This window comes from Pecten maximus, chromosome 4 (assembly GCF_902652985.1).
Source record: "Pecten maximus chromosome 4, xPecMax1.1, whole genome shotgun sequence".
Classification (NCBI taxonomy): domain Eukaryota; kingdom Metazoa; phylum Mollusca; class Bivalvia; order Pectinida; family Pectinidae; genus Pecten; species Pecten maximus.
The window spans coordinates 37,669,202-37,682,885 of NC_047018.1; positions in this window are offsets into that span (position 1 = coordinate 37,669,202).

The window sequence follows — 13,684 nt, forward strand, 5'->3', positions numbered from 1 at the left end:
CTATCTCTAATTGAATTAAACCTGTCTTTAATTGAATTGAACCTATCTTCAATTATTTGAAGATAGGTTCAATTAATTGGAATATATGTTAATTTGGCGTTCCATAAGTGAGACGTTCGAAGATATTGATAAGTGTGTGTTCAGATTAAGGTCGGTATTTTTTTCAAGTTTTTTGGACCACTAGCCAGGGCATGCACACCGTCTTTACAAGACTAACGTTTAGGGTTCGAAGAGCAGCCGGAAGAATCATGTCGGATAAAAAAAAAAACATTGAATGTTGTCTTTATAAACCATTGAATCATATACCGCAATAAGGATTCCTACTAAACCATGTACTTTTACGTCACGTAATGGTCTGAGGTATTGCTACCATTCGTCCGCCCGACCAGTCACGAATGGGATAAATCGGTTAAACAGTTATATGCTGTAGTGTTCACCATTCGCACGATAATGGTAATAGGATGTTGTTAGGTAACATCTAAATTTCTTTGTGGATGGCAGTGTACGTAGCCTTCATGTGCAGTCAAAGTAATGTTTTAACTTGTACTTGCATGTAGAGTCCCATTTTCACCAAAGCCAGTGAAAGTAACCATTTACCACGACTTTAACACACGAGTACAAGGTTTCAAGTCATGTAAGTTTTTTTTCTAAATGGTAATGACAAACTTCAACAAGTTGAAGATAGTGTCATGAGGGAGAGAAGAGATGCAGTCGTTTCCTAGAAAGTCAAAAAAGATGTGTATATAGGTATTACTTAATTATCGGGGATATATATATACTGACAGGAGGGTAGTCTTAAAGGATTCAGCTGTTGGACAGGAGGATATGATATCTGGTGGAATCTTGTTCCACTCAGATATTGTACGTGGAAAAAAATGATTGTTTTCTGTTCTAATCTCAAATACAAAAAAAAAATACTTCTTGTCTGCAAATATAAGGGGAAAAACTATAATTAGAAGTTATGGAATTGTTTTAGTTCAACACTAGTACTATGTTCTAAACCGCTAGACAAAATTCAATTTTCTTATTTTTTGTGTGAACAAAAGCATTACTGTCTAAAGGAGTGAAGTTTCATCTGTTTATGATTAATTTGAGAAGAAAAAGCCATTGCGGACATAATTTGTCTGTTTGTGTGCCTCAGAGGTCAAGTCAGTTCATATAGCGAGAAGGGGGCTGTATATAGAGCTATGTATATATAGAGTCGGAGTCTACGCGCCTAATGTCATAGATTGGGGGCATGAGGCCAATGTTCCACACAGTTAATGGCATGGGGTCAGGGTCGGGGTCAGGATCAGTACAAGTATTAACACGAGGTCAAGGTCAGGGTCAGGGTCAAGGTCAGGATAAGTACAAGTAAAAACATGGAGTCAAGGTCAAAACAAGAACACTGTTATAGCATGGGGTCAAGGTCAATACAAGTAACAACACGGGGTCAAGGCCAATACAAGTGATAACGCCGGGTCAAGGACCACGTGTTATTACTTTATTGACCTTGACTCAATACAAATAATAGCGCAGGACCAAGGCCATTATAAGTTATGACATGAGGTCAAGACCAATACAAGTAAAACTACGAGGACAAGGTCAATACAGATGTTAACACGTGATTAAGGTCAATAAGAGTGATATGAACAGGAGCAATGACAAAGTCAAGATGAACAGGAGCAATGACATCATGTAAAGTTGAACAGGAGCAATGACATCAAGTCAAGGTCAACAGGAGCAATGACATCAAGTCAAGGTCAACAGGAGCAATGACATCAAGTCAAGGTCAACAGGAGCAATGACATCAGGTCAAGGTCAACAGGAGCAATGACATCAAGTCAAGGTCAACAGGAACGATGACATCAAGTCAAGGTCAACAGGAGCGATGACATCAAGTCAAGGTCAACAGGAGCAATGACAGCAAGTCAAGGTCAACAGGAGCAATGACATCAAGTCAAGGTCAACAGGAGCGATGACATCAAGTCAAGGTCAACAGGAGCGATGACATCAAGTCAGGGTTTGGTTTGGTTTATTTTGTTTAACGTCCTATTAACAGCTAAGGTCATTTAAGGACGGCCTCCCGTGCGTGCGACATGCATGCGTGTGTTGAGTGCGTATGTGTGTTTTGGGAGGCTGCGGTATGTTCGTGTTAAGTCTCCTTGCGATAGGCCGGAACTTTTGCCGATTTATAGTGCTACCTCACTGAAGCATACTGCCGAAGACACCCAGCAGGACACCCCACCCGGTCACATTATACTGACAACGGGCGAACCAGTCGTCCCACTCCTTGTATGCTGAGCGCTAAGCAGGAGCAGCAACTACCATTTCTAAAGACTCTGGTATGTCTCGACCAGGGGACAGAACCCAAAGCCTTCCTCACAGGGGCGAACGCTCAATTAAAGGCCAAAAGTGAGGCAGTGTCAAGGGAGACGTTAGGAAGAAAAAAGTTGTAAAGAAAGAAGAGAAAAGATAAGATCCCAAATTTAGTCGCCTCTTACGATCATGCAATGGGGGCAGCAGGTACAATTCTTACGCCCTACCTGCAGGGCAGTCAAGTCAGGGTCAACAGGAGCAATGACAAAGTCAACGAGAACAGGGACAATGACATCAAGTCAATGTTAACAGGGACAATGACTTCAAGTCACGATGAACAGGAGCAATGACATGGAGTCAAGGACAACGACAGATATGGTATTCGATAAAGTAGACTGGCAACCAGCCACAAGTTTTCTGATATTAGATGTGGCGTCCAAATATTGAATCTTCTATGTTCAATCTATTAAATTTTTACTGAAATAATATCTGACAATGACGACTGCTTTCGGTCGATTCATTTCCCATTAAATGCAATCATCATAATTTAGAAGTTTGCCTTGTAAAATATTGAAAACAAAAATGTTTAAAAACGCTCTTGATTGTGAATCAAACGCACATTTTCCAATAAGCGAAATTGCATGTTTTACTTCAGAGATAGAAATCATATGCCTATTCATTGCCTGACTAGCAGAATTTTCAGTCGTTTTGGTATAATTGACATAAAAAGCGATAAAATCTCGAAGCTAAAAATGGAGCACCTTGCTTAACTCCACATTTTGCCTGCTTAAAAAAAACCAATAAAAATGCGAGTGTACGAAAATATCATTATTATGTTTGGTTTCTTATGCGTGTAGCACAAAATACTGATGATTATAAATATTCATTGTTCGCCACATATTGCACCGCGATGTTTTTGTTTAGATTCCTTGTGTAAAAGTAAAATCCAAATATCTGGCAATTATTTAATCCAAGGTCTGATAAAACTTACTTCCGGGTGAGTTCATTTTGACTAATTCTCATTGTTGCCTTGTTTTTTGATGAAGTCAAGAAGTCCTGCAGAGTAGAAATTAAACACACAGGGGAAATAATTGCCGAGCTTATACAAGTGCATGCATCTTTTGAACATGATTCTTTTGATAATCAGTGTCAAAAATGAAAATCCGGCGTGGATTGATTTCTCTATATATGCGTGCACTTTTCCCATTGGTTACACAGTGTCAAATACTGGAAACAGCAGATTAGACAAAATCTACCGGATCATAATGCTGTGTGAACAAAGCAGTACTTCTAATAAAGAATCGGTTAAACGAAGGGATTAACAGGGACACATGAGAAAAGACAAGACCATGCGTCCTGAAATGGTAAGCGTCTTCGGGTTCATCGACGACACCCGCCACGCAAATCCACAGGTGTCCGGGTTCTAATAATATATAAAGAAACAATCAGTATAGCACACCCACTATTGTATTACTATACAACTAGGGTGTACTGTCAATACTGTTTCTGCATATTATTAGAACCAGCGCACCTGTACGCAAATCTAGTATTCCGAGAAATGTTACGTTCTTAAAACGTGAAGCCAAAGGGAAAAACAAAACAAAACCACTAGACTTAACGATCATTAAACATCACATCAGAAGGAAATAGAAGTGTAGTTATTCCTACCTTATTGCAATAAGGTTTTAATATAAGTCATTTGTTGCGCTACATAATAAAACACGTGGGCTCCTCTTCTCATGTCAACACATTTGAACTGTACGGCCTTGAGTGAGGGTCAAGGTAATGTATATTGACAAACATGATATCAGTTCATTCCAGTAAAACACAGGCTGATTATTATGATACTAGACCCGATAGTACTAAACAGGTTTTTTTGACACATCTGACTACTATCAACAATGTGTTAACTGTTAATATACACAACATGCATGCACTGTACTGTTTACGAGAATAAACAATTGTCGTTGTCATTGGTCCGCCACTATAAAATTGTGTTGGTGAACAGTGCTTTGATCTTAGCAATTTAAACACTGTGGAGTCCTAGAAGGACTAAACAGCTGTATGATGTCCATAGCAACAGCTGCATGATGACCCTAGCATCACTGACGAGTTCTGGAAGGACGAAACAGCTGCATGATGACCCTAGCATCACTGACGAGTCCTAAAAGATGAAACAGCTGCGAAACAAATGTGCAGTACAATGCACTTTAATGTATTCAATTCTGAATTTGTTTTTTAAATGTGCTCATATCTGGTGTGTCGTTTGTACAATCTTTGTAGACTTAACGCTTTGTATAAAAGTTCTGCTATTAAACTTTTTAAAAGTATTTATCAGATCAAAAGAAAACAAGTTAATCTTTCTAAAACAGCCATAAAAATAGGAGGTCTGTGTTCTTCCCTTTTTTGTCCCATTATAATTATTATTTGCGTTAATTTTCACCATTTCGTGGTCAGAAATTCAACGTGCTTAAGTAACACCGAGAAATTGAAAAAAAAATATCAAAAGTTATAATTTTCCGCATTATTGCATGTTGTTTTCATTATATTGAACAATAAAAAGTTGTGCAGCAAAAACGTGAACTTGCTACAATTAAAAATGGCCACATGCTATGATGAGATTTGTGTAATCAAGATGACCCTGAATTGGTAATTTATTGAAACTCTTGTGAACGGAAGTCTACATTTGGGACAATTTTTTCAGATTCGTGTTTGCTAATAAGATTGGCCATATATAAAAACAGCTTACATAAGATCAAAACGAGACTTGGACGTGACTGAAACAACAGAGGCGTACATCCTTAACAGGTGTAGACTTGACTTTAAAGCCACATACTCCCAAACAACCTAAAATTCCAGTTTCACAGGTGTATTAATGGCAATCCAAGATACTCATTCATGCTCTTTTAACATTAAAATGACCAATTGATATATATATAAATTTATTATTATATTTATTGATAAACATGTGCGAGACGAGCTATGTTGTTCTCCAACAGCTCTTGTTTTATCATTTAGTACATTTTTGTAATTTTGTCAAAATTTGTTTTGCAAAAAAAAAAAAATACACAGGATTTAGGAGCTAGTGGAACAGTCATTCATGCCGTGTACAAGCTTCTATATTATACTAAATTATGCAAAAACAGTGACCTGTTACGCTAAATTTCTGAATTCAGTGTTAAATAATGAATGTTTGTTTACATTTACAGTAATGATATTTAAAGGAGTGAAGGGGTAAATGGCTGTTTATCTTCATATTGATTCATTTATATTATTCAGGAATGAAAGTCATGGTCAAAATGAACCAAGTTGTGAATTGTTCAATTGTGGAACTGTTATGATATCATTAGTATGAACGCAATAACGTTTTTTTATTTCAGATTCGGTGTGTGGCAGTCAATAGGATCGGGTCACCAAGATCCTACGGGTGGGACATAGGGGCAGGACTATGTCTCCGTAGAGCAGGGCAAGTCCATATGGCAAGGTAAGGCTATAATAAAATATTAATTGTAGTAGCAAAATTAATATACAGGACTTTAAAGTGAACTAATAAAATCATCAGTTTCAATTTCATACAACATTAATAATTAAAATCCAAGAAAGTTTACAAGTCATTATGCCGATAAGATTGCGTGTGTGGCTATCTGCTAGTGTAACTAGAAATTACAGAAAAATTCCAATTACAATGTATAAAGCACTTTGAACACACAATAAAATCACTTGAATCTTGTCTCTGACAGCCATCAAATTCAATATTGATAGGGCTGTAGGTACATCAGTGCTATACTTGTTAAAAGATGGGAATATATTGGCAACAACCCCAGTTGTATATTTAAGGGAGGGGATACGTTACTCTGTTACTATTCTAAAAAAAATCTAGTGCAGTCCATAAATAGCCAGTCGTATTTATATCAAGAGAAAGTGGACAACTGTGTATCCTGTTTCTGCAGACATTATCTAGTTTTAGGGGTTATTTCCCCTTTTCTGTAGAACTGTAGGCCAGTAGTAACCAAAATCTTCCTTTGCTATTTTGTGCTAATGTATTTTTTATTTTCCTCAACAGTACGGTGTGCGAGTTCCATGATTTGGCTGCATCAGAAGCATGTGTGTCGTGTCCTTTCGGTAGGGCTACATTTGTCAACTGATGTCTTTGAAATCTTTGAAACAAATTCAGATTGGTCATTTTTTACAAAAGCTACTGCCCTTTTACTACAGTATTTGATTTCTTGTCCAGAGATCATCTACAATTTTTGACTGATTTCTGTTAAACTTGGTAGGTTTTATAATCGTGATATCTAGATGTGTTTAATGAGTTAGAGACTTTTTATTACTTGAAACATTAATGACTTTGTAGCTAGCCACTCTTAATGTGATGCATATTAACAGTATATGTCATCCAATGGGCATACATTGTATATTGTTCTGCTTGGTGGTTACTTAATGTGTAGGTTTCCTTTGGTTCCTAGTTATACCCGATCAATACATCATGGCGATCTTGACAGTTGTTGACATTTGTTATAGCAATTTTTAGCTCGTCTCTTCAGAGAAGATCCCTATGTTGTCACTCTGGCGTCGGCGTTGGTTTTTCAAATGTTAAGTTTTTGGTGCAAGTGTTGAAAGATTATACATCACTTTATAATTGTACTAGTGTGCTGATAATTTGCAATAGAGTCCATCTAGAGTTAAATTATCCCCTGCTGGAGTTAAACTTAAAGTTTTTTGATTTTTCTTTTTAAGTCTGTTTTTTTTTTAAAAATCTTTTGGACTTAAAACAATTTTAATAATAAGAAACGGAGCAAAAACAATATGTACCCCCACTTCGTTTGGGGGACATAACTAAGAAATTGCCATGATGTACAATGTCAAAATGACATTCATAAAAAAGAAATGCATATTGTGATTACTGCCGCCAGTGAGCTTTGCAGTCATTGATTGCACTTGTTCATTATTTTGTTTATTATTAGCCCACGACAATCAGTTTGTGGGCTATTCAAATCGTCATGCGTCCGTGGTCCATTTGTCCGTACCTCTGTAAACAATTCTTGTTATCGCTATTTCTCAGAAAGTGCTGAAGGGATCTTTCTCAAATTTCATATGTAGGTTTCCTTTGATCCTTAGTTGTGCATTTTGCATTTAGGACCAATCTGAAAACAGCATGGCTGACTGGCAACCGTATTTGATTTTGACAATTATAGTTTATTACTAAGTTCTAAAAAAATAATGGAAGAGATTTCCTGAAATCTAATATGTCTGTTCCCGTTAGTCATTAGTTTAACATATTTCATTAGGGGGCTGATCGGAAAACAACATGTTTGACAGGCGGCCATCTTGGATTTTGATAATTGAAGTTTATCACTATTTCTCGGAAAGTTCCAAAGGGATCTTTCTCAAATGTCATAAAAATAAGTTCCCCTTAGTTCCTAGTTGTGTATATTGCATTTTGGGACCAATCAGAAAACATGGCTGACAATAAGCCATCTTTGATTTTGACAATTGAAGTTTATCACTTTGTTGAAGTTCTGGTTACTTCACTTGTAGGTCCCTCTTGGTCACTAGTTTTTAGTTTTGTGTTGTCTGTCCATCCTTCCACACATTATTTTGACACCGACACTTCATGTTAACGACATGGATTCACTCGAGTGAGGTGGTGTCGTGTCAAAATTGGGTCACTCTGGTCTACATTTTGACCTTTGACCTATATCAAAGAAATAGATTGTTGGGGCTGTATCATGTGGAACAAGCTTGTTTATTACAAATTTATCAACTATGCATTCTTGGCATATAATTTCATGTTCAGTGTGGGGCTTATTCATTTATTTGTCTTGTTTTAAAGTTTTGGTACTAACATAGAGAATATAATTTGCAGGGGATTGTCGAATGTCAGGACATTCATCGGGTTGGGGTTTTAAAGCGAGCGTGGTCTAGCTTTGGATAGATGACCTAGCAATGGAGATATGTGGAATCTCATATGGTTCACTCATTTGTCAATTTGTTCTGTCCCTTCTTTGACAATGTTTAATTCCTGGTACAGACATGAATCTGGTACAAGATAAGCAATTCAGCGTCATGATTGGGGTGCCAGGTCTGTGTGGTCCGGACCTGGTAAACCAATGGACCACAATGTGTCAGACTGTAATTGCTTGTAAATCTTGTATCTTGTATTTTTTTTGCTAGTCTGTGATCATTAAAGATATGACCCTGGCTTCACAAATTCCTTAACTTTCCCTTCAAATTATTACAAAAATTAAGCAAAGTTCTTTAATTAACAAAGGGAATTTAACATAAATCCAATAATGTTTCGCTATGTAAGTCATGAAACCAGGGCCAGGTAAGGTGAAAATAAGGAGAAATCTCGAAATGTGTCGGGTAATGTAAAAATAACGGGAAATATTGAAATGTGTCGGGTAATGTAAAAATAACAGGAAATATTGAAATGTGTCGAGTAATGTAAAAATAACAGGAAATATTGAAATGTGTCGGGTTATGTAAAAATAACGGGAAATATTGAAATGTGTCGGGTAATGTAAAAATAACAGGAAATATTGAAATGTGTCGGGTAATGTAAAAATAACGGGAAATATTGAAATGTGTCGGGTAATGTAAAAATAACAGGAAATATTGAAATGTGTCGGGTAATGTAAAAATAACGGGAAATATTGAAATGTGTCGGGTAATGTAAAAATAACGGGAAATATTGAAATGTGTCGGGTAATGTAAAAATAACGGGAAATATTGAAATGTGTCGGGTAATGTAAAAATAACAGGAAACATTGAAATGTGTCGGGTAATGTAAAAATAACAGGAAATATAGAAATGTGTCGGGTAATGTAAAAATAACAGGAAATATTGAAATGTGTCGGGTAATGTAAAAATAACGGGAAATATTGAAATGTGTCGGGTAATGTAACAAGAGGCCCAGAGGGCCTGTATCGCTCACCTGGATTTCATGAGATATGAAACAAGAATGATGATTAAGTATATTTGTCACTGGTATTGCTATGTCAATATATCATAGGCATTTTATATGGGTACGTGAGGATTTGATGTCAAAAAATGCATTAATCCATGAAATAAAATTAACTTTTGGCACAACCTCATAGGGATGCTACCACACAAATGTGAGTGATATCCATTGCTTAGTTTCAGAAAAGAAGTTGTTTAAACCAATTGACCCCTTTTGACCCCGCCTTCTGCACCCCGGGGGGAGTGGGGGTCAGTTCCTTCCTTTATAAAATTTTGAATCCCTACCCAAAAGGATGCTACCAGGCAAATATGAGCGATATATCTTGCTCAGTTTCAGAGAAGAAGTTGTTCATATCAATTCAGCCAAATTGACCCCTCTTGGCCCCGCCCCTCAGGCCCCCGGGGGGTCAGCCTCACCATTTGTACAATTTTGAATGCCCACCCAATAGTGATGCTACCAGGCAAATATGAGCAATATCCATTGCTTGGTTTCAGAGAAGAAGTCGCTAATATCAATATGGCCCAATTGACCACATTTGGCCCCACCCTTCAGGCCCCCGGGGGGTCAGCTCCATCATTTGTACAATTTTTAATCCCCACCCCATAGTGATGCTACTAGGCAAATATGAGTGATATCCATCGCTTGGTTTCAGAGAAGAAGTCGTTTATATTAAGAGAGCCAAATTGACCCCTTTTGGCCCCGCCGCTCAGACCCCTTGGGGGTCAGCCCCACTATTTGTACAATTTTGAATCCCCACTCCATAGGGATGCTACCAGGTAAATATGAGTGATATCCATAGCTTACTTTCAGAGCAGAAGTCGTTTATATTAATTCTGTAAAACTGACCCATTTTGGCCCCGCCCCTCAGACCCCAGGGGGTCAGCCCCGTCATTTGTACAATTTCAAATTCCTACCCCAAGGTGATGCTACCAGTAAAATATGAGAGATATCCATTGTTTGGTTCCAGAGAAGAAGTCAATTATATGAATATAGCCCGATTGACCACATTTGGCCCCGCCCCTCAGGCCCCTGGGGGGTCAGTCCCATCATTTGTACAATTTTAAATCCCAACCCCATAGTGATGCTACCAGGCAAATATGAGTGACAGGCATTGCTCGGTTTCAGAGAAGAAGTCGTTTATATCAAAATAGCCAAATTGACCACATTCGGCCCCACCCCTCAGGCCCCTGGGGGGTCAGCCCCATCATTTGTACAATTTTGAATCCCCACCCCATAATGATGCTACCAGGTAAATATGAGCGATAGCCATTGCTTGGTTTCAGAGAAGAAGTCGTTTATATCAATATAGCCAGATTGACCACATTTGGCCCCGCCCCTCAGGCCCCTGGGGGGTCAGCCCCATCATTTGTACAATTTTGAATCCCCACCCAATAGTGATGCTACCAGGCAAATATGAGTGATAGCCATTGCTTGGTTTCAGAGAAGAAGTCATTTATATCAATAGCGCAAAAATGACCCCTTTTGGCCCCGCCCCAGAGGCCCCCAGGGGGTCAGCCCCATCATTTGTACAATTCTGAGTCCCCTACCCATAGGGATGCTTCTGACCAAATTTGGTCAAATTCTGATGTGTGGTTATGAAGAAGAAGTCAATTGTTGACGGACGGACGGACGACGGACGACGGACGACAGACGGACGGACGGACGGACGACGGACGACGGACGCAACGGTATGGCATAAGCTCACCTTGGTCCTTCGGACCAGGTGAGCTAAAAATAACAGGAAATATTGAAATGTGTCGGGTAATGTAAAAATAACAGGAAATACTGAAATGTGTCGGGTAATGTAAAAATAACAGGAAACATTGAAATGTGTCGGGTAATGTAAAAATAACAGGAAATATTGAAATGTGTCGGGTAATGTAAAAATAACGGGAAATATTGAAATGTGTCGAGTAATGTAAAAATAACAGGAAATATTGAAATGTGTCGGGTAATGTAAAAATAACAGGAAATATTGAAATGTGTCGGGTAATGTAAAAATAACAGGAAATATTGAAATGTGTCGGGTAATGTAAAAATAACAGGAAATATTGAAATGTGTCGGGTAATGTAAAAATAACAGGAAATATTGAAATGTGTCGGGTAATGTAAAAATAACAGGAAATATTGAAATGTGTCGGGTAATGTAAAAATAACAGGAAATATTGAAATGTGTCCAGTAATGTAAAAATAACAGGAAATATTGAAATGTGTCGGGTTATGTAAAAATAACAGGAAATATTGAAATGTGTCGGGTAATGTAAAAATAACAGGAAATATTGAAATGTGTCAAAGATATTTTATTGACAATCTTAAGTTTACCACCAGACTTGCGACCATTCACGCAACACCCATACCAGACCACAAACAGTCAACTCACAGGTACAGAATTTCACAGATCGTCCATCAATAAATACAGCACTCCTCTTTCACATACAAACTTACTATCATACCCAGAATTTTTACCTAAAAATAAATCTTCAAAACAAAATTTTGATAACAACAGGGCATTGCCCAAAATTTTTGTGTTTGAGTAGCAGGATGGTGAATTTACATGTCAACATCTTGGAATATGGTAGAAAGAAGAGAGAGAAATGGTGAAAATAATAGTTTAAAGCATGATTTCAGAACTGAAAAAAAAAAAGAAGTTTATATACAATGTATGCGATGTATCAATAAATTCACCAAACTGCTTCTCTCAGCAAAACAATAAAACCATTTTTCTTTACCACCTGATGTACCCATATCAAACAACACTAGAGTTCAAATGTTGTCAACAATATTTCCCGTCTTACTACTACAAATGTATACATTAAGTAATTTTGGTGGAAAGAAAAGTGGTCATAAAAAGCGTTTTGCTGTCTGTCATCTGTGAAATCCTGCATTTGTATGCAACACAAGATACACCACCTCATCATAATACACATAATAATAATAAAACAACTTATGCATCACAGTTTTAAGACTCTTTGTGTACATGACTGTACACCTGCTGAGCTCATTGTCACTTACAACACACGGGATACACTAACGTGGCACACTAAAGTAATAGGACATACCAACAGTAGCCTTAACCGAGATTTGAAAACATGTAGGATTAATGGTTCATAAAATTTTACAAAACAATATGGAGAGGACCTGAAAATAGTTATAAAAGTTGAAATGTGTTTCATTTCAAACTAATATGACTGATAAGTTGCGATCAGATCTGACTTGTACACAAACCCGACTTTTCTTGTGCGGAAGGTTATCTGCTACCTTTATTTTCTCATCCGTTTCCCTTATTTAAATCTAATACTATAGATTTGCAGGAAAACTGAAAACCATTTATTAAGGTATCCCTGATCTCTGGAATTTTGATCATTAGAAATGTACAAAACAAAGTCAAGGTAACCCCCCCCCCCCCCCCCCCCCCAGTTTTATATACTTCAGGGTAAGGCAATAATAAACTCGCTACAATGGATGCCGATTGCTGATAACAATCTTAATTCATCTTAATTGTTTTTGTGTTGTGTCAGCAAAATTGACATGCTTATACAATTTATGTTTGATGAAACCATCAATGTAGAAATTCATATCGAAAATTTAATATACGCACTCTGAACACTTAATATATCAACATTCTATGAATTTTTTGTTGTTGTAAATACAAGAATGTATTATGTTTATGCCTACACCTGAACAAAACCATTCACTGTACCAAACTGGCATGAATTATTTATAAAGACAAAATCCTGAAGCCATACGATGAGTATCGAGCATGTAGAGAATGTTTATATCCCTGTAGGAAATCCATTACATATAGCCGAGCATGCCTCCATACACCTACCCATATTGTATGAATAATACATCACAACATCAATACTTATTCATCAAAGACCAAAACACATCTTTATGTCAGATCTTTACTGGTAATTTCTCCAAACCTATGTCTACTTATCACTGTTTTTTGGGGCCAGTTTTAGGTCTCTTTGTTAATACCGACCTGAAATTTGCAGTTCACTCTAGTAGATTTCATTTCCAGTTTGACATTTTCATATCAAAATGTAGCCAAATTACCCTATCTAATAGGAGAAGGTCCTGCATGCTGCCAAAACCAGACAAAGGACATGGCTAGTCAGTCATAATTTAGCAAATCTATTTTAAACATTAAACTGTGAGGAAGCACTTGGGGGTGTATGGGAGGAAATGGAACAAAAATCATGAGGGGAAAATACCCATAAACGATAGTGAAAAATGCCTAGATTAACTCCTGGGCCAGACATTGATCTTTTCTTCCTGATCATATCCTATAATATCAATGAGTTTTAAAAAAGGAAATGATATTGAAACAAAAAAGAGAAACAAAGGTGATTATAATGACAACAGACATGATTTGATACAAATAAATATTGTGCTGCCACGCTACTTCACATTGTACTC